This window comes from Chiloscyllium punctatum, chromosome 36 (genome assembly GCF_047496795.1).
Source record: "Chiloscyllium punctatum isolate Juve2018m chromosome 36, sChiPun1.3, whole genome shotgun sequence".
Taxonomy (NCBI): Eukaryota; Metazoa; Chordata; class Chondrichthyes; order Orectolobiformes; family Hemiscylliidae; genus Chiloscyllium; species Chiloscyllium punctatum.
Genome location: NC_092774.1, coordinates 55,695,666 through 55,718,113, shown reverse-complemented (window position 1 = coordinate 55,718,113; position 22,448 = coordinate 55,695,666). Strand labels below are relative to the sequence as shown.

The window sequence follows — 22,448 nt, the reverse complement described above, 5'->3', positions numbered from 1 at the left end:
TATTCTGAACCAATTTCACAAGACTAGGAATAGGCCATTCCAAGCTTACCGGCTGTCCTCAACTGTCACCTAACCGCGCAGATTTCAATGCAATTTTCAGAAAAATGTCTACAGCTTTTTTAAAAGATTTGAATGTGCTTTCAGACATTACTGATGTTTCTGAATACATCATTTTAGCTATTCTCAATGTTAAAGGTCAGCCATTTCTCACGCTTCCCTTCCCCACGCCCACCCCAGGTCGCCATCACCATCCATTCTCTCTCTATCATTAGAAGGGTTTGACACAGAGATCAAAGAGGGCTCGAGGCACAAGAAAGGACGGGGGGGAGGGTACTCAGAGTGAGATTAGACGGTGGGGCGCAGAGACTGGGGAAGAGAAAGAGAGAAAATGGGCAGGAGAGCAGAGCATCGGGGGTAGAGAATGCATGGGGGTACACAGGGTGGGAGCAGAGAGAGAGAATGTGGTGAAGAGGATTGGGGAGGAGAGAGAGAATGCGGAGTTGCAAAGTGTGAAGTGAAAGAAATTGGTTCCAGAGTGTGGGGAGAGAGAATGGATGGGGCAGTGGGTGGGGAGAGAATGGACTGGGGCAATGGGTGGGGAGAGAATGGACGGGGGCAGTGGGTGGGGAGAGAATGGACGGGGGCAATGGGTGGGGAGAGAATGGACGGGGGCAGTGGGTAGGGAGAGAATGGCTGGGGCGCAGTGGGTGGGGAGAGAATGGACATGGGCAGTGGGTGGGGAGAGAATTCATGGGAGCAGTGGGTGGGGAGTGATTGAACGGGGAGCAGTGGATCAGGACAGAATGGATGGGGCAGTGGGTGGGGAGAGAATGGACGGGCAGTAGGTGGGGAAAGAATGGACGTGGTCAATGGGAGGTAAGAGATTGGACGGGGAGCAGTGGGTGGGGAGAGAATGGGCGGGGCAAAGCTTGGTGTGAGAATGGTCGGGGTAGAGGGTGGAGAAAGAGAGCAACAATGAATGACGGGAGAAGGTGGGGAGAGAAGGAATGGATGGGGGCAGCGTGTGGGATGTGAGAGAAAATGAGTGCAAAGGGGGGACTGGATTGGGGAAGGCAGAGGGTGGAGCGAGAAAGGGATTGAATGCGGACAGAGGGTGTATGAGGGACTGGACAGAGGGCAGAGGGTGCAGAGACAGAATAGACGGGGTGGGGAGAGTGGTATGTGTGGGAGAGAGAGAGAAGGGACTGGTAGGTAAGGGTAGAGAGAGAGAATGGACAGGGGATGCTATGGGTGGCGGTGAGGGAATGGACAGGGGACGCTATGGGGATGATTGGATGGGGAGGTGAGAATGCATCCCACCCACTCCCAGCATCCCCTTCTCTGCACATGTGCAGTGCAGACTTTTCTGAATGACACGAGAGACGAGTCTGGAACACTGTGTGAGTGCAGTCACCCTCACATCCTGGCATTAGCAAACCACTGCCTTTCTGTTTTAAAAACTAAATAAAGATGTGGGCTATACACTAAGGATGGCGAGATGTGGCTGAGAAACTGAACAGAGGGTCAGCACTTTCAGGGGAGGGGAGCTGGGCAAAGGCAGGAGGATGGAAGGATGAATTTGGGTTGGAATCCATTGAAAGGTGGAAGAATTGAGAGACAGAGATTTCGGGGAGAAGATAGAGAAGGTTGCTCTGTGCAAACCAAAATTCTCTCATCCTATTTTCTGCCCTGCACTGACAGCAGTGATCTGTTTTCTCACGTTATTAGCAGAGGAGGATTTGCTTTTCAGGCATGGACAAGAAATTTAGTCAGGGCTTGAATATCTGCAGTGTTTGAATCCAGGAGGGGAAATGTTTGTCTGCAGGAAATGATTTCAAATATCAACATGCATTGAGAATCCCCGTGAATACGCGCAGCCTGCGTGGGAGTGCTCAAGGGTTCTAATTCCGGAGAGGACTTTAATTTTTCAAGGAAATGTGGACTAGTGTTCTCGCTATAGACGAGGCCTTCATTGGATCATTGAATCTGCCGAGTAACAACGACCCCTGCCCCGTGGAAACTCTATGGGAGCAAATTGAATTCCTCAAACTGATTGTAGTGTCACCATGATTGGGGAGAAGCCAATCGATTGCCGAGAGCTGGAGAGGGGATTACTCGCAGCGCCAGGGACCTGGGTTCAATCCCACCCTCACAGTGACTGTGTGGATTTTGCACTTTCCTACCCCTCCCCCACCCCCTGTCCGCGTCGGTTTCCTCTGGGTGCTCGGGTTTTCTCCCATTTTCCAAAGATGTGCAGGCTAGAGTGGATTGGGCGTTCTAAATTCAGGGATTAGCTGTGGGGTTATCGGGTGGGTCAGGGGGTGGGGTATGTTCTTCGGAGGGTCAGTGTGGACTTGGTGGGCCAAACGGCCTGTTTCCACAGTGAATCCCCCAACGTGTCTGCAGCCTGGCTTCCAGCTCCATCTCTCTGTGCCGATGCTCCTCCAGTATGTGTATTCCTTCGTTTCCAGCACCTAGAACGTCTCACCTTCTGCAAATCGAAAGACAAGTCCCACCCTGCCCTCTCCAATGTGTGTTGTGTAACTGCTTAATCATTTTTAGTGGCTAAGCAAAGGCTGATAGCCAAGTTCAGAAACCAGGAGGATGGCCTCAATCACGACCTTGGGTCATTTCACATGACAGGTAACCCCACTTCACTGTTACGCTCGCTCTCTCTCTCTCACACTCTCTCACACACTCTTACATACACACACGCTCGTGCAGAGCCTTTCCGATAGACATGCTCTCTCTCAGACACACACTAACACACCACCCCACTCACACCCACGCATACATCTTCGCACATGATTATACTCCATCACACACACACTTTACCCAGCATGCACACGCACATACACACACTCTCTCTCTCTCATGCATGCACTCACACATTTGGGGTGAATTTGCATTTGCAGGATTATACAGTTGGAAATAGAACCAGTCTGACTCAAGATTGGGATACAGACAGACTCTCACCTCATAGCTTTCATGCGTTGTTTGATGTGAGGTGTTACCTCCTTTTATAAAACATCAAGTTTCCTGGAAAACGTGACTTAAAAGAAGTTCTGGAATGTACATATTAATGAACTGAAATCTGCAGCCCATTTTAAAAGATGAAAGATTTAACAGCAATCTAGGTTTCTTCAATACATCACTTATGTTGAATGACACTATAATGTTTTTGCGATATATTCTGTGTCTTGTGATTCTACACCACAGCTACCTGAAGAAGGAGCAGCACTTCGAAACCTAGTGCTTCCAAATAAACTTGTTAGAATAAACCCTGGTGTTTGTGAGATTTTAAAACTTTGTTTCCAGTGAATACAGCCCACACCTCCCACCGTTGCTAGTAAACTTTGCAATGCCAATGAAACAATGAACCTGAAGTCCTGAAAAAATATACAATTTGTAACAATATGAGCTACTCATTCACTGGTCCTTCTGAGACATGACATTAGTGCTGGAGGCTGAAAGAAATGAGCAGCTTTAAAACAAAAACCTGTTGGACCTCACAGAGTCTAAGCCGGGCGGTAAGTTCAGGTAACCTTTACTATGACCCTATTTTGTTACAGCTTCAGATTTCCCCAGGAAAAAGGCTTACAAAAAGTAGTTTTTAAAGAAAACACCTCCAGCTCAAAATGCACCCACTCTCCCCTCCCCACATTCGTTGTTGGTCAGCTGAGTTGTCCGTTTGTAACTGGATCCCTGGTACAGCCGGGTAAAACATGCAGCTGGGATGACTGAGTGAACCCTTTCCCGCAATGGCAGTTTCCTTCACTAAAAAGGACATGAGTGAATCCGATGGTGTTTTTACCCCCTAAAAGTGATTTCATCCTTAGATTATGAAGTCCCGATTACTGACCGAACTCTAATTCTGCCATCTACCGCAGTGGGATTCGAACCTGGGACGCCCCAGTGCTGGGTTGATCGGAGCACTTAGCCATCACGCCTTCCATCCCCTTCTGCCGGCACGTGAACTCGATAGTGCCTCCTCAGGTGGGAGGAGCAGGTGAAGCCCTTTTGGAACTTACAGCAGGTGAATGTCCTCCCTCCAGTGTGGACCCACTGGTGGGTCAGCAGTGCAGCTGACTGAGTGAACTCTCCCCTGCACATGGGGCACGTGAATGGCTTCTCTCTGTCTGAACCCCTTCCTGCACACTGAGCAGGTGAACGGCCTCACCCCGTTGTGAATGCGTCTGTGGGTTTCCAGCACGGATGGGGAAGGGAATCCTTTCCCACAGTCCCCACATTTCCACGGTTTCTCAATTGGGTGGAGCTTTCCTTGTGTTGCTCTGAGTTTGAAATTACAAACAGAGCTGGGACACAGTCTTTCCCACTGCAAGGGGTGTGATTTTAATTCCCCAATCTGAGTAAATGGTTTCAAGCACTTTTCACAGTCAGCGCACCGAATCTCCCTCACTCGGTATCTCAGTATTCTCCCTGCCACACCAGTGTCCAAAGTCTCTCAAGCAGACAAAAGTAAACATTTCTTCAGGACCATGGGGGCAATGGATGACGCATCTGACTCCACCTACTTGTTTCAACTGCAGCTCACAGCTTCTTCACACATCCCAATTAATCTTCCTCATTGTCATGAAACCGGCGTATGGTTACAATTCCTAATCTGCAGGAATGAGAATCTTTTCACTGTCTCACGTCAGTAAATGTCCCTGAGAACATCAGAGTTAAGTCACAGCGCTGTCAGAGGAGGGGAAGCTGAAATAACCCACACGCTGCTCACGGGCACATTTCACTTTCCCCAACACACCGCCCCAACCACTGCGGCTCTTGGGAGTGCAAAGGGAACAAACATCAAAACCCAGTCTCAGCTTTGTAAATCTTCAGGAAATAAGAACACTGTACATCCCTTCGCGGCTTCCATCCTGGGCTGACAGCGTTGATTTTTAATAGACAATAGACAATAGACAATAGACAATAGATGCAGGAGTAGGCTATTCTGCCCTTCGAGCCTGCACCGCCATTCAATATGATCATGGCTGATCATTCCTAATCAGTATCCTGTTCCAGCCTTATCTCCATACCCCTTGACTCCACTATCTTTAAGAGCTCTATCCAATTCTTTCTTAAAAGAATCCAGAGACTGGGCCTCCACTGCCCTCTGGGGCAGAGCATTCCACTACTTCTCTGGGTGAAGTAGTTTCTCCTCATCTCTGTCCTAAATGGTCTACCCCGTATTTTTAAGTTGTGTCCTCTGGTTCGGCACTCCCCCATCAACGGAAATATGTTCCCTCCTGCCAGAGTGTCCAGTCCTTTCATAATCCTATACGTTTCAATCAGATCCCCTCTCAGTCTTCTAAACTCAAGGGTATACAAGCCCAGTCGCTTCAGTCTTTCCGTGTAAGGCAATCCTGCCATTCCAGGAATTGACCTCGTGAACCTACGCTGCACTCCCTCAATAGCCAGAATGTCTTTCCTCAAATTTGGAGACCAGAACTGTACACAGTACTCCAGGTGTGGTCTCACCAGGGCCCTGTACAGCTGCAGAAGCACCTCTTTGCTTCTATACTAAATCCCTCTTGTTATGAAGGCCAGCATGCTATTAGCCTTCTTCACGACCTGCTGTACCTGCATGCTTGCCTTCATTGACTGGTGGACAAGAACACCCAGATCTCTCTGAACAGCCCCTTTACCTAATTTGATACCATTGAGGTAGTAATCTGCCTTCCTGTTCTTGCCACCAAAGTGGATAACCAGACATTTATCCACATTAAACTGCATCTGCCATGCATCTGCCCACTCACCTAACTTGTCCAGGTCACCCTGTAATCCCCTAACATCCTCATCACATTTCACCCTACCACCTAGCTTTGTGTCATCAGCAAATTTGCTAATTTTATTGCTGATACCATCTTCTATATCATTTACATATATTGTAAAAAGCCATTTTTAATGGCTGTCCAGTCAGTGTCGATTCGTTTTGGCTGAAAAAATCTTCCTTATCTCATCCCAGCATTTCTTGCCACAAAAAAAACTGTGCGGCAGAGTTCATGTATATATTTCCTTGTATGGTATTTTGTAAATTACATTCGTTTTCTGGTTGCTTGTATAGCGTATTTCAGGTTCATGAGCCGCTGTTTAAGTGTGTTGGTAGGTTTGTGGGCCACCATGATGCTGAGAGGGTTAAGTTGTCTGGACATCATTTCCCAGATGTCTTTAATGTAAAGTAATGTGGCTAGGGTTTCTGCAGACGTTGTTTCTGCTTGTGTCAGTTTGTTGATGTGAAATCGGCACACTGGGTTTATTGGGTCGGCAAAAGTGAGGACTGCAGATGCTGGAAACCAGAGTTTAGATCAGAGTGGTGCTAGAAAAGCACAGCATGTCAGACAGCTTCCGAGGAGAAGGAAAATCGACGTTTCGGGCAAAAGCCCTTCATCAGGAATAGAGGCAGGACCCCTCCAGGGTGGAGAGATAAATTGGGGGTGGGGTTTGCGGGACCAAAGGTAGCAAAAAGCACAATAGGTGAATGGGGTTGGGGATGAAGGTGACAGATCAGAGAGGGGGGTAGAGCAAATAGTTGGGGATGGAGATTGGCAGGTAGGCGAGGTCATGAGCACAGCGCTGAGTTGGCAGTTTGGAATTGAGGTAAGGTGGGGGGAGGGGAAATGAGGAATCTGATGAAGTCTACATTGATGGCGTGGGGTTGAATTTATCCCAAGTGGAAGATGAGGCGTTCATCCTCCAGGCATCGGGTGGGGAGGGAGCGGCGATGGAGGAGGCCCAGGACCTGCATGTCCTCGGCAGAGTGGGAGGGGGTTTGAAATGTTGGGCCATAGGGCGATGCGGTTGATTGGTGTGGGTGCCATGTAGATGTTCCCTCAAGCGATGTCACTTAATTCTGCGAGCAGTCTCCAGTCTCCCCAATGAAGAGGAGACAGTATCAGGAGCAATAATTACAAGAAATGACATTGTTGGAGACACAGGTGAAAGCCTTCGACCAACCACGGCCCGGATTCGATTTTAGGGAAGGGAAAAAATTTTCAGTAGAGCTATTAGGATCTGTCTGCATCTCCCTGGTGGTCTAGTGGTTAGGATTCGGCGCTCTCACCGCCGCGGCCCGGGTTCGATTCCTGGTCCGGGAAACCGTTTTTAGGTGGTTTACAGGCTACCTGTTCTTCTTGAATGCTCTGCTACAGTCATTTTTTGATCTTCGTAGTTCCTGGGTGCTGCAGTGTGTCGTGGCTCGTTGAAATCGTGTCCTGATTCAGATTTGCTTGTATGTGCAGTGGTGATTGCTTCTGTAGTTAAGTTCTTGGTTCACGTGTGTTGTTTTCCTATAGACGCTGTTTTGAATTTACCATTGACTGTTCGCTCGACTGTGACATCTGGAAATGGCACTTTGTTGTTGTTCTCCTCTTTTGTGAATTTTATGCCAGGAAGGATATTGTTGATGGTGTTGTAGGTTTCCTCTAATTTGTTTCATTTTTTGATGATAAAAGTTTCATCGCTGTAGCAGACTCTAAGTTTGGGTTGGATCGTTGGAAAGGCTGTTTGTTCGAGTCTCTGCATTATTGCTTCTGCGAGGAATCCTGACGCTGGTAGTTTCAGGGTATTTCGTTGATTTGCTGGTAGGGCTTGTTACTGAATATGAAGTGGGTGGTAAGGCACACTTCCCCGAGCTTGACAGTGCTATCTTTGCTGATGAAGTTGATGCTGTGTTTGTGTCTTTGGTTGTTCGAGTAGTGTCTTCAGTTTTCTTTGGCCACGTTGATGTTAATGGATGTGAACAGGGCTGTTATGTCAAAGGACAACATTATTCCATCTACTTCTGTCTCAGTGTCTTTGGTGTTCAGGAATTCTTGGATGGAATAAATGGAGTGGAGTGAATCTTCGACTAGGTGTTTTAGCCTTCAGTGCAGGCCTTTGACTAGTCTGTATATTGGTGTTCCAAGCAGTGAGACTCTGGTCTAAGGGAGGTTCCTGGTTTGAAGGGGAGGAGATCAACAACAAAGTGCCATTCCTTGATGTCACAGTAGAGCGAAGAGTCAATGGAGAACTTCAAACTGGCATCTACAGAAAAACAATGCACACAAACCAAATCCTTAACCACAGAAGCAATCATCCCAACACCCACAAAAGAAGCTGCATCAGGAGATTATTTCAACGAGCCACTACACACTGCAGCACAGAGAAACTACGAAGAGCACAAGTGAAATACGTATATAGTGTATTTAAGGAGAACGGGTCCCCAATAAACCCCCTCCACCGATTTCTCATTGATGCTTTCAAGTTGACTCTCAAAAATTCGGTTTGACCCTCCATTCTTTCCTGTTTGTTTTTTGTGGGTTTTGAAAGCTTTCGCAATCCTCTCACTGAGTATTGGAGTTGGGAGGTTATGTTGTGGTTCTCGAGGACATTATTTTGACCACTGTCGGAATATTGTGTACAATTCTGGTCTCCCTCCTATCAGAAGGATATTGTGAAATTTGAGAGGGTTCTGAAGCACCAATGGGTCTACAGAGACGAAGAGGCCCTTCTGCTGCCCTGAGTGTGGGAAGGCCTTCAGTGATTCCTCTGCCCTGCTGACGTACCAGTTGGTCCACACCGGGGAAGGCTGTTTATCCGGCCCCAAGTGCGAGATGGCCTTCAGCATTTCTTCCCACCTGTTGAGACACCAGTGGGTCCAAATTGAGGAGAGGTCGTTCTTCTGCCCGATTGCAGGAAGGGCTTTGCTCTTTCTTCCGACCTGCTGGCCCATTGGTGGGTCCACATGGGGGAGAGGTCGCTCAGTTGCGTAAGTGCAGGAAGTCCTTCATCAATTCCTCAGGCCTGCTGATGCACCAGTCCGTCCACACCGGGGAGATGCCATTCTCCTGCCCGAATGTGGGAAGGACTTTACCCGCTCCTCCACACTGCTGAAGCACCAGCTGGCCACACGGGTGGATGGGGTCGGAGGGGGGAGGCCTTTCTGCTGCCCTGAATGCGGGAAGTCCTTCAGCAATTCCTCCGCCCTGCTGAAGCACCAGTGTGTCCACACCGGGGAGAGGACCTTCAGCTGGCCCGAGTGTGGGAAGAGGTTCATGTTTTCCTGCAACTTGCGGAAGCACCAGCGGGGGCACCAGCGCTCCCGGCAATCAGATCCCACCGGTGACGCTGCCTTGAGTCACCCCCAAGGACTGAACCTCCTGCCAGTTCTGACAGTGGGTGCAGTGGGGGAGTAGGTAGGCTGTATTTGTTTTCTTCTGGACTGCAATTGCCTCCCCCACCCCCCACAACCACAACCTCATGGTGGCTCACGGTTGGCACTGCTGCCTCATGGCACCAGGAACCCAGGAATACTTCCACCCTTGGGGGTCTGTGTGCAATTTATGGAGGGTCGGAAAATGGATCTGAGTGGGTTACTCTTCGGAGAATCTGTGCAGATGTGTTGGGCTGAAGGACATGTCTCCACACTGTAGGAGTTCAACCATCATATGAGCTTTGTTTTCATTGGAAACTGCTGCACATTGAGCCAGGGACTGCACATTTCCAAATGAAATGATCCAGAGAAACCTAAGACTGTAAGAGCATTGGAGCAGAAGTTAGGCCTTTCGGCCCATCGAGTCTACTCAGCCATTCGTTAATGACAAATGTAGTGCAGATGAGATTAGCTACAGTGTGGAAACAGGCCATTTGTCCCAACAAGTCCACATCGACCCTCCGAAGAGCAACCCATCCAGACCCATTTCCGTCTGACTAATATACCTAACTCTATGGGCAATTAAGCATGGCCAATCGACATGACCTAAACATATTTGGACTATGGAAGAAAACAGGACCACCCAGAGAAAACCCACGCAGACACTGGGAGAATGTGAAAACTCCTCACAGACAGCCACGCAAGGCTGGAATCTAACCTGGGTCCCTGGCACGGTGAGCCTGCAGTGGTAAACACTGAGCCACTACATGTTGCAACCCGAAGTAGGCAAGCAGGAGGTTGGGAGAATGCAGCAAGCCAGGCAGCACCAGGATGTGGAGTAGTCAGCGTTTTGGGTATTAACCCTTCTTCAGGACTGAACCGTTGACTTCTCTGTGAGAAACGATTTACGGGAATGTTGCTGGGGGTTGGAGGGTTTCAGCTCCAGGGAGCGGCTGAATAAGGCTGGAAGGTGGATTTGCTCAAGGCTTGTATTTTTAACTCATTTAAATGGTACCTACTGTATGGGGTTATGGTTTACATTAAAACCGGAGGATCATATCAGAGTGTTTATATTTAGCAGTGGTAGTTGGTAAAATGCACTCTCTGGAGGAGCACATTCTGTGATGCTGCATTTCTTGCCCTCTGCCCTTCCACCATTTCTTATCTCCCATCTTGAATTTATATTTTTTTTGGTCAGATTTAATTTCATTTTAATCAGACTTGCGATTCACTGTGTGCTATAAATTTGTTTGCTCGAATATTGTAAGTCAAAATTAATGCTGTAATTTAATTTCTGATGTCAGAGTTTGACATCGAATGTGCAGGTGTGAATACCAGTACGTTGTGAAAATAAATCAAGAACTTGTGGTTTTTAACAAAAAGAGCAGTTCACTGATATTCATGGCATTGTCTCTTTTGGGTGTGATGATTCAAATCGGACCAACAAACCGTTTCATGCAGTCATCCAACTGAATAAAAATTTTCTTTAATTTAATTAAAGAAAATAACTCTGGCGGGCTAAGATTTATGCAAACTATTTATAAGATTATGCTCATTGCTCGTGATATGGTCTCGTCCACATTGGGGAAACTTGACGCCAACTAGCGGAACATTTCAGGGAAGAATTCTGGGACTCTAAATCTAACCGACACACCGCCCTGTGGCGGAACACTTTAACTCCCCCTCCCATTCCACCAAGGACATGCAAGTCCTGGGCCTCCTCCACTGCCAAATTCTTGCTTCCCGACACTTGTCGGAAAAACACCTCAACTTCTGTTCTAGGGCCCTCCAACCACATGGTATCAATGCAGATTTCATCAGTTTCCTTATTTCCTCTCCCCCACCTTGTCCCAGATCCAACCTTCCAATTCGACACCAACCTCTTGACCTGTCATTCCTGTCCACCTTGCTTCTCACCTATTTACTTCACCCTCATCTCTGACCTATCACCATCAATCCCGACCTCCATCTATCTATTGCACTCCCATCTACCTTCACTCCAGCCCCACTTCCTTCCCATTTATCTCTCAGCCCCCTTGGGCCACCCTTTATTCCTGATGAAGAGATTATGCTCGAAACCAAGACTGTGATGAAGCGACATCCTCAACAAATAGGAAATAGCTCCCAAGTCAGATTTCATCCCCTCTTCTGTTTCCCAGTTCTTTCAGAAATAAGGAATGTCTTTTCCTTCCACTAGAAAGTGGTCTTCCACTTTGTGCTGTCTGAAGTGTTATCCCTCACCACTCCTTCAGACACCTTTTAAGAATCCTTTCAACCTGTTTTTCTAACAATTGTAGAGGTGACCTAAAGCAAACATTTCACTCCTTCTCAATGCCCCATTTCTCCTCCTATGAGCCATTTTGTCATGTTGTCTATGTTACAAGCAGCCGAGTGCACTTGGTTTCTGATTTGAAATTTGGCCATTGAAGGGAACAGGATTAATATTTATCGATGGCTAGCTGTGTTTGCACTAACTGTAATTATCCACCAATATGATGTCTTTTGTTCCACCAAAACTGGAAACAATGATCTGTGTTTATATTGCAGTCGGATGTAGAAAATCATCCCAGCGATCTTCACGTTATTATAGTTTACTGAGGCCATGACAGCATTACGTGGCAGTTTGATGTGACTAAAACCTGGATGGAAATCTCTAGATTATGTTGTAAAAATATCGGTATAATGTGATTCACACTGCGCTGTCACCAACTGAACGAAGCGGCTGTGTGTTTTAATCCCGTGATGAACAGTTTGTGTTTTACTTCTCACATTGCGGGGAGCTGAGCATTTCCCCAAACAATGGGCACACCACCTCCCTGACACAGTGTTCACAAATCAAACTGACAGCAAAATTCACGTGTGATCGAAAGTTCCCGCAAAGAACTTTCGATACAACGCACTCTTTTCTTCATTCGAAATGTTAGACGTTGATGGTAGTGAGCCTGACGTGATTTGAACACGCAACCTTCTGATTTGGAGTCAGACGCGCTACCGTTGCGCCACAAGCTCACAGATGGTCCCTGCGCTCTATTCATACTTAAGGGAAGTGATCGCACTACAATGATTTTACGTTCATGTCGGTTCTGTTTCTCCCCCTTCTCCTTCTGTCTCTCGAAACAATTTCCAACTCTCTCTCAATAAAAATCTGAAAGAACTGCGGATGCTGTATATCAGGAACAAAAAACAGGAGTTGCCGGTGACCCTTCCACAGAACTGATGGTGATTGGGAAAATGTCGGTTTATATGGGAAAGATATTGTGGGAGGAAGGCGGAGATCAGGACAGAGCCCAAAGCGAGGGAAGAACTGTTGGACAGAAAAAGGAGTTGATAACGATCTGCGTGGGAGGGTGAATAACTGATAATGGAGACTGTTCGTGGCGAAGTAGTGTGGAATGACAGACTATGTGATAACAAGGCTTGGTGTGTGTGGAAGGGGCGAGGATACTATGGAGTTCAGGTCCTCGAATGATTGAATTGGATATTGGGACCAGAGGGATGTCTGGTCCCCAAGTGCAATATTCGGTGCTCTTCGTTCTGCTGGTGCTGAGCTTCGCTGGAACACAACAGCAAACCTGAGACAGAGATGTTGGCCAGGGAACAGGGTGGGGTGTGGAATTGGCAGGCAACTGGAAGCTCAGGGTCTTTTTTGCAGGCAGAACGTAGATGTTCTGTGCAGCAGTCACCCAGTTAAGGCTTCGTTTTCCCCAATGTAGATGAGGCAACATTGTGAGCAGCAAATGCAGTAGACTGGGTTGTGGGAAGTGCAGGTAAAGGGCCACTTCACCTGGAATGTAAGTTTGGCCCCTTGGATAGCGAGGAGGGAATAGGTAAATGGGCTGGTGTCACACATTCGGCACTTGCAGGGGAAAGTGCAACTCAACCTGCAAGTTTACTTTGAGAAAATCCTGGACTTGAACTCCCAAGTCTCTTTGCATTTCGGATTTCTGCATTTTCTCCCCATAATCTTCTGTTCAAACATTGACTATCTATGTCAGGGCAGCACCAGTGATTTCCTGACATATGGATTGTATTTGGGGATATCAAGGAACGTCAGGAACTGTGAGTACCTCAGGAGCAATCGTTATTCCTGGGGGAGGCAGAGAGGAATGTGGTGTGGTCCTGTAAACTCCAGAACTTTGAAAACTTCATGAGTCAGCAATAACTCTTTCTGGACCAAGAAACGAAAGGGCCAATGAGAAACTGCTACAAGGGAGTTAACAAATAACATTTATTAACTATCACTGGGAAGGAGGAGGCAAAACAATGAGCAGTTCCTTTGGACAGATGAGATAATGGTGTTTAATAACTGTGTGACAGAAGGACAATTAATTCTGCCTGTAGAAGGAACGCCTTGGCATAAAGGGGTTAATTGCAGGACAGGCTGTTTCAAACAGGTGGAAAACCCTCTAAGATAAGAAGGCAAGCTACAGACCTGAGGTCTCTAGAGGTGTGGGGAGGTGGTATCAAAATCTAAAGCCCAGCACACTCACGCAGCACTACTCTGCTTCTGGGCTCTCAGCAGCTGGATTCTGCATCAGTAAAAAGTCTGTCCTATATCTCTGACAACATCGGTACACAAGGTAGTGAGGAAAGGTTTCAGCACACTGGCCTTCATCAGTTAGGGAATTGAGTACAGATGTTGGCAAGTTATGTTGTAGTTATACAGGACGTTGATGAGGCCGCACCTGGAATATTGTGATCAGTTTTGGTCCCCTTGGTGTTCTGACTTCTGACTTCTTCATCTCTGGGTTTGTGTTGAACTTGATGGGATACTTTGTCCAACTCAGCATGTTTAAACAGTATCTCTCAGAGGGATTCATCTGAAACTTTTCAGGAGGTGAGCTCAACAAGATTGAACTATTCAAAGTTACTTGGACTCTATTTTAAACTTACATCAGGACCAGTAGTCAGAGACACATACAGCATGGAAACAGACCCTTCGGTCCAACTTGTCCATGCTGACATGATATCCTATATTAATCTAGTCCCATTTGACAACACCTGACCCACATACTCTGGCAGCTCATTTCATATAAGTGCCACCCTCTGCAGGAAGATGTCATCCCTTTTTATATTATTCGCCTCTCACCCTAAACCTATGCCCTCTAGTTCTGGACTCCCCCAGCCCAGGGAAAAGACCTTGTCTATTACCCTGTCCATGCCCCTCATGATTTTGTAACCGCTATTAGGTCACTTCTCTGCCTCCGATGCTCCAGTGAAAACAACCCCACGTTATTCAGCCGCTCCCTGCAGCTCAAACCCTCCAACCCCCAGCAACATTCATGTAAATCTTTTCTCATAGATAAGTCACTCTTTCAGTAATGAAGAAGGGTTAATACCCAAAACGCTGACTACTCCACATCCTGGTGCTGCCTGGCTTGCTGTATTCTCCCAACCCCCGGCTTGCCAACCTCGGGTTGCAATATGTAGTGGCTCAGTGGTTACACCTGCAGCCTCACAGTGCCAGGGACCCAGGTTTTATTCCAGCCTTGGGTGGCAGTCTGTGAGGAGTGTGCACATTCTCCCAATGTCTGCGTGGGTTTTCTCTGGGTGGTCCTGTTTTCTTCCATAAACCAAAGATGTGCAGGTCTTGTTGATTGGCCATGCTTAATTGCCCATAGAGTTAGGTACATTAGTCAGAGGGAAATGGGTCTGGATGGGTTACACTTCGGAGGGTCGGTGTGGACTTGTTTGGACAAATGGCCTGTTTCCACACTGTAGCTAATCTCATCCAATACTTTTGTTACGAACGAATGGCAGAGAAGGTCAAACTTCTTCTCCGATGGTTTTGCGGTCTTAGGTTTCTCTGGATCATTTCATTGGCAATGTGCAGTCCCGGGCTCAATGAGCAACAGTGTCCACTGAAGGCAAAGTTCATAGAATCATAGCACACCCACAATGTGGAAAAACAGGTCCTTCAGCCGAACACAACTGCTCTGATCTTCCGAGGACTAACCCACTCAGATCCATTTTCCTACCCTCCATAAATTGCACACAGAACCCCAAGGGTGGAATTATTCTTGAGTTCCTGGTGCCATGAGGCAGCAGTGCTAACCCTGAGCCACCATGGGGTTGTAGTTGTGGGGGGTGGGGCAGGAAATTGCAGTCCAGCAGAAAACAAAAACAGCCCACCTATTCTCCCACTGCACCCACTGTCAGAACTGGCAGGAGGTTCAGTCCTGGGGGGTGACTAAAGGCAGCGTTACCAGTGGGATCTGATTGCTGGGAGCACTGGTGCCCCCGCTGGTGCTTCCGCAAGTTGCAGGAAAACATGAACCTCTTCCCACACTCGGGCCAGCTGAAGGGCCTCTCCCCCGTGTGGACACACTGGTGCTTCAGCAGGGCGGAGGAATTGCTGAAGGACCTCCCGCACTCAGGGCAGCAAAAAGGCCTCCCCTCTCCACCCCCCCATCCCCCCGTGTGGATCAGCTGGTGCTTCAGCAGTGTGGAGCAGCGGTAAAGCCCTTCTCACACTCGGGCAGGAGAATGGCATCTCCCCGGTGTGGACGGACTGGTGCCTCAGTAAGACAGAGGAATTGATGAAGGCTTTCCTTCACTTAGGCAACTGACCGGCCTCTCCCCCATGTGGACCCACCAATGGGCCAGCAGGTCGGAGGAAAGTGCAAAGCCCTTCCTGCAATCGGGGCAGAAGAACGGCCTCCCCTCAGTGTGGACCCACTGGTGTCTCAGCAGGTGGGAAGAACTGCTGAAGGCCATCTCGCACTTGGGGCTGGAGAACATCCTTCCCCGGTATGGACCAACTGGTGCGTCAGCAGGGCAGAGGAATCACTGAAGGCCTTCCCACACTCAGGGCAGCAGAAGGGCCTCTTCATCTCTGTGGACCCATTGGTGCTCAGAACCATTTCAAATTTCACAATATCCGTCTGATACGAGGGAGACTAGAATTGTACACAATATTCCAAAAGTGGCCTAAAAAGTGTCCTGTACAACCACAACACAACCTTCCAACTCCAATACTCAGTCAGAGGATTGGGAAAGCTTTCAAAACCCACAAAAAACAAACAGGAAAGAATAGAGGGTCAAACCGAATTTTTGAGAGTCACCTTGAATGTATCAATGAGAAATCGGCGGAGGGGGTTTATTGGGGACCCGTTCTCCTTTAATACACTATATACGTATTTCTCTTGTGCTCTTCGTAGTTTCTCTGTGCTGCACTGTGTAGTGGCTCGTTGAAATAATCTCCTGATGCAGCTTCGTTTGTGGGTGTTGGGATGATTGCTTCTGCAGTTAAGTACTTGGTTTGGGTCTGTTGTTTTTCTGAAGATGCCAGTTTGAAGTTCCGCATTAACTGTTCGCTCCACTGTGACATCAAGGAATGGCACTTTGTTGTTGTTCTCCTCCCCGTCAAACCAGGAGCCCCCCTTAGACCATAGTCTCACTACTTGGAACACCAATATACAGACTAGTCAAAGGCCTCCACTGAAGGCTAAAACACCTCCACTGAGGACTAAAACCCCAAGTCGAAGATTCACTCCACTCCATTTACTCCATCCAAGAATTCCTGAACACCAAACACACTGAGATAGAAGAGGATGGATTAATGTTGTCCTTTGACATAACAGCCCTGTTCACATCCATTAACATCAACGTGGCCAAAGAAAACTGAAGACACTACTCGATGAACCAAAGACACAAACACAGCATCAACTTCATCAGCAAAGATAGCACTGTCAAGCTCGTGGAACTGTGCCTTACCATCCACTTCACATTCAATAACAAGCCCTACAAACAAATCAACGAAATACGCACGAAACCTCCAGCATCAGGATTCCTAGCAGAAGCAATAATGCAGAGACTCGAACACACAGCCCTTCCAACGATCCAACCCAAACTTTGGGTCCGCTACAGCGATGACACTTTTCTCATCAAAAAATGAAACAAATTAGAGGAAACCTACAACACCATCAACAATCTCCTTACTGGCATAAGATTCACAAAAGAGGAGAACAACAACAAAGTGCCATTTCTTGATGTCACAGTGGAGCGAACAGTCAATGGTAAATTCAAAACAGCGTCTACAGGAAAACAATGCACGCGAACCAAGAACTTAACTACAGAAGCAATCACCCCAACACAATCAAACACATCTGAATCAGGACACTATTTCAGCGAGCCACGACACACTGCTGCACCCAGGAACGACGAAGATCAATAAATAACTGTACAGAGCATTTCCGAAGAACGGGGAGCCCCTAAACCCCCTGAAAACAGTTTCCCTGACCGGGAATCGAACTCGGGCCGCGGCGGTGAGAGCGCCGAATCCTAACCACTAAACCACCAGGGAGATGCAAGCACAGCCTGATAGCTCTACTGAAAATTTCTTCCCTGCCCGGAAATCGAATCCGCGCCATGGTCGGTCGAAGGCTTTCACCTGTGTATCCAACAATGTCATTTCTTGTATCCATTGCACCTGATGCAGTCTCCTCTACATTGGGGAGACTGGAGACTCCTCGCAGAGTCAAGTCACAGCGCTTGAGGGAACATCTTCAGGACACCCGCACCAATCAACCCCATTGCCCTATGGCCCAACATTTCAAACCCCCTCCCACTCTGCCGAGGACATGCAGGTCCTGGGCCTCCTCCATCGCCGCTCCCTCCCCACTCGATGCCTGGAGGATGAACGCCTCATCTTCCGCTTGGGGTCAATTCAACCCCAGGCCATCAATGTGGACTTCATCAGATTCCTCATTTCCCCTCCCTCCACCTGACCTCAATTCCTACCTTCCAGCTCAGCGCTGACCTCATGACCTGTCCTACCTGCCAATCTCCCTCCCCACCTATCCGCTCCACCCTCCTCTCTGATCTGTCACCTCCATCCCCTCCCCCATTCACCGATTGTACTTTTTGCTACCTTTGGCCCCGCACACCCCACCCCCAATTTATCTCTCCACCCTGGAGGGGTCCTGCCTCTATTCCTGATGAAGGGCTTTTGCCCGAAACATCGATTTTCCTGATCCTCGGAAGCTGTCTGACCTGCTGTGCTTTTCTAGCACCACTCAGATCTAAACTTTGGTTTCCAGCATCTGCAGTCCTCACTTTTGCCGACCCAATAAACCCAGTGTACCGATTTCACATCAACAAACTGACACAAGCAGACACAACGTCTACAGAAACCCTAGCCACATTACTTTACATTAAAGACATCTGGGAAATGATGTCCAGACAACTCAACCCTCTCAGCATCATGGTAGCCCACACATATACCAACACACTTAAACAGCGGCTAATGTACCTGAAATACCCGATACAAACAACCAGCAAACGGATGTAATTTACAAAATACCATACAAGGAAATATATACATGAACTCTGCCGCACAGTTTTCTGTGGCAAGAAATGCTGGGATGAGATAAGGAAGATTTTTTCAGCCAAAACGAATCGACACTGACTGGACAGCCATTTAAAATCAACACTGTCAGCCCAGGATGGAAGACCCGAAGGTATGTACAGTTTTCTTATTTCTTGAAGATTTACAAAGCTGAGACTGGGTTTTGGTGCTTGTTCCCTTTCCACTCCCAGGAGCCGCAGTGGTTAGGGCGGTGTGTTGGGGAAAGTGAAATGTGCCCATGAGCAGCGTGTGGGGCTATTTCAGCTCCCCCTCCTCTGACAGCGCTGTTACTTAACTCTGATGTTCTCAGGGACATTTACTGACGCGAGACAGTGAAAAGATTCTCATTCCTGCAGATTAGGAATTGTACCCATACGCCGGTTTCATGACAATGAGAAAGATTAATTGGGATGTGTGAAGAAGCTGTGAGCTGCAGTTGAAACAAGTAGGTGGAGTCAGATACGTCATCCATTGCCCCGATGGTCCTGAAGAAATGTTTGCTTTTGTCTGCTTGAGAGACTTTGGACACTGGTGTGGCAGGGAGAATACTGAGATACCGAGTGAGGGAGATTCAGTGCGCTGACTGTGAAAAGTGCTTCAAACCATTTACTCAGCTTGGGGAATTAAAATCACCCACCTCGCGGTGGGAAAGACTATGTCCCCGCTCTGTTTGTAATTTCAAACCCAGAGCAACACAAGGAAAGCTCCACCCAATGGGAAAACCGTGGAAATGTGGGGACTGTGGGAAAGGATTCCCTTCCCCATCCGTGTTGGAAACCCACAGACGCATTCACAGCGGGGTGAGGCCGTTCACCTGCTCAGTGTGCAGGAAGGGGTTCAGACAGAGAGAAGCCATTCACGTGCCCCATGTGCAGGGGAGAGTTCACTCAGTCAGTTGCACTGCTGACCCACCAGTGGGTCCACACTGGAGAGAGGCCATTCACCTGCTGTCAGTTCCAAAAGGGCTTCACCTGATCCTCCCACCTGAGGAGGCACCATCTAGTTCACGTGCCAGTGCAAGAGGATTGAAGGAGCGATACGAAAAGAAGAAGAAAAACAAAGATGGCGGCGCGAGGCTGCGGTTTTCTCATCGACTCAGCGGGCGGTTTCTGACGGAGGGAGGGGGCAGACAGGACATTGGCTGCACAGGACATTGGCTTGGCCACTTTTGGAATACTGCATTCAGTTCTGGTCTTCCTGCCACAGGAACGAGGTTGTGAAACGTGAAAGAGTTTGGACAACACTGACAAGATTTTGCCAGAGTTGGAGGATTTGAGCTATAGGGAGAGGCTGAATAAGTTGGTAATATTTTCCCTGGGCCATCGGAGGCTGAGGGGTGACCTTATAGAAGTTTATAAGGGGAATGGTAGGGTGAATAGCCAAGACTTTTCCCAGCGTAGGGAGTCCAAAACAAGAGGACACAGGTTGGTGGTGAGAGCAGAAAAATTTAAAAGGGACCAAAGGGGAAACATTTTCACACAGAGGGTGGCGCGCGTGTGGAACAAGCTGCCAGAGGAAGTGTTGGAGGATGGGATAGTTACATAATTTAAAAGGCATCTGGAAGGTTACATGAGTAGGAAGAGTTTAAGGGATATGGGCCGAGTACTGACAAATGGGACTGGATTAAGTTAGGCTATATGGTGGGCGTGGATGAGTTGGACCGAAAGGTCTGTGTGCGTGCTGTATGACGCTAAGCATCTTCAGTGAAAGCAGAAGTGTCATTGTGAAGACTGGGCTTTTAGAGTACATTCTGGTCTACTTTTCTTTACAACATTTGTTTGAAAAGTTCTGACTTTAATTTGGAATGTATTTTAAAGGTATTTTCTGGCAGCATCTGTGGAGAGAAACCAGTTAATCTTTTGAATCCAGCCAAGTTTTGAAGGACCACTGGACTCAAAGCAGTAACACTGTTGTCTCTTTATAGATGCTACCAGAATTATTGTGTTCCTCAACAAACTGTCCTTTTTAGGGCAGGAAATCTAGCATTCATGAATCCTGCATGATTGTATGCACGTCCTGCGTGCCCCCCCACTCCCCCCCCCCCCCCCACACACACGCACACACACACACACACCCCTTGTGTCTTCTGACCTACTATAATGTGGTTGACTCTCAACTGCCTTCTAGCATGTAGTCACAATTCCTCTGTTCAAGGGCCATGAGGGACAATGAGCAAATGTTGGATGTGCTCGCAATCATCACATCCCACAAAATATTTTCTCATTACTGAAAAAAAAATAGATTAATGAAGGACAGCCAAAACAAACTGCTATGGGAAAGTCATACCCAAGTAACCTGATTTGCCTGTTGTTATCTTTTTTAAAGTCATCTTCAGAGAGGACATTGATTACACCCCTGTTGGAATACTGCAGGCAATTCTGGGCTCTCTGCTACAGGAAGGAGGTGATGAAACTTGAAAGGGTTCAGAAAACATTTACAAGGATGCTGCCAGGGTTGGAGGGTTTAAGCTACAGGAAGACGCTGAATCGACTGGATTGTTAAGTGCATTTAAAAACTAATTTTTTTTTTAATCCGAAAGGGAATTGATGATTATGGGGAAACAGCGGGAAAGTTAAGTTGATGTTTACCAGAACAATAGTGGGAGACAAAATGCGACATCCCGTGAATGAATAAAGGAAAATAGTTAAGAGAAAATTGTCATTGAAGGGAAGATTGGTTGAACAACCTAGAGAACTAGGTCTTCTGAGAACGCAAATTCAAATCCCATCATGGCTGCTGGTGGAATTTATGTTCAACTAATAAAGAGATCTGGAGGTGAAAGTTTCTCTCTGTCCTGGCAACCAGGAAACAGTTATTTACTAAAATAATGAATTACAGCTGTTGGAGATCAGCATCAAAAGGCAAAATTGCTGGGGAAACGCAGCAGGTCTGGCAGCATCTGTGGGGAGAAACCAGTTAATGTTTTGAATCCAGCCAAGTTTTGAAGGTTCACGGGACTCAAAGCAATAACACTTGTTTCTTCATAGATGCTACCAGAACTGTTGTGTTTCTACAGAAACTGTCCTTTTTAGGGCAGAAAATCTACCATTCACGAACCGTGCATGCATGTATGCACGTGCGTGCGCATCCAGACACGCACACACACCCACACACACACACACACACACACACACACACACACACACACACACACACACACACACACCTTGTGAAGGGCTCGGGAACCATAAGAAATAGGAATTGGAAAATGCCATTCAACACCTTGAGCCTGCTTTTCCATTGAGTAGAATTGTAGCTGATCTGACATTCCCCACATTCACTTTCCTGCCTTTTTCCTGTAACTGTTCATCCCCCGACTCTTCACGAATCTATTGATCCTCGTTTTAAATGTGACATGAAGGCTGTCAACAGAGTTACTGAGATGGGGGAGGGGGTGCTCAGGTCGAACTTGGGGACTAAAACAATGGCTTCACACTTCACAATATTTAACTAAGGGAATGTTTATAGTTTATAGATAAAAATTCCTGAAGAAGGGCTCATGCCCGAAACGTTGATTCTCCTGCTGCTTGGATGCTGCCTGACCTGCTGCGCTTATCCAGCAACACATTTTCAGCTCGGATCTCCAGCATCTTCAGTCCTCACTTTCTCCTAGAGAGGCCCATGGAGTCTCAGAGAGTGACACAGATGTACAGCACGGAAGCAGACCCTTCGGTCCAACTCGTCCATGCAGCCCAGATATCCTAACCGAATCTAGTCCCATTTGCCAGCACTTGACCCAAATCCCCATAAAACCTTCCTATTCATATACACATCCAGATGCATTTTAAATGCTGTAATTATACAGCCTCCACCACTTACTCCAGCAGCTCATGCCGTACATGCATCACCCTCTGCGTGAAAAGTTTGCCCCTTAAGTTCCTTCTACATCTTTCCCCTCCCTTCCCTAAAACTATGCCCTGTAGTTCTGGACTCCCCCATCCCAGGGAAACTAACTTGTCTATT

General features: G+C 47.6%; 3 non-coding genes across 3 annotated transcripts; 1 reads left to right on the top strand and 2 right to left on the bottom strand.

Moving 5' to 3' along the window:
• The first annotated feature begins 7,028 nt into the window (after positions 1-7,028).
• trnae-cuc (transfer RNA glutamic acid (anticodon CUC)) lies at positions 7,029-7,100 on the top strand. The gene has a single exon. It is a non-coding gene; the product is annotated as a tRNA-Glu (tRNA).
• A 4,973-nt stretch (positions 7,101-12,073) lies between these two features.
• On the bottom strand, positions 12,074-12,145 carry trnaw-cca (transfer RNA tryptophan (anticodon CCA)). Its single transcript has one exon. It is a non-coding gene; the product is annotated as a tRNA-Trp (tRNA).
• A 5,224-nt stretch (positions 12,146-17,369) lies between these two features.
• trnae-cuc (transfer RNA glutamic acid (anticodon CUC)) lies at positions 17,370-17,441 on the bottom strand. The gene has a single exon. It is a non-coding gene; the product is annotated as a tRNA-Glu (tRNA).
• Between the last annotated feature and the right edge of the window lie 5,007 nt (positions 17,442-22,448).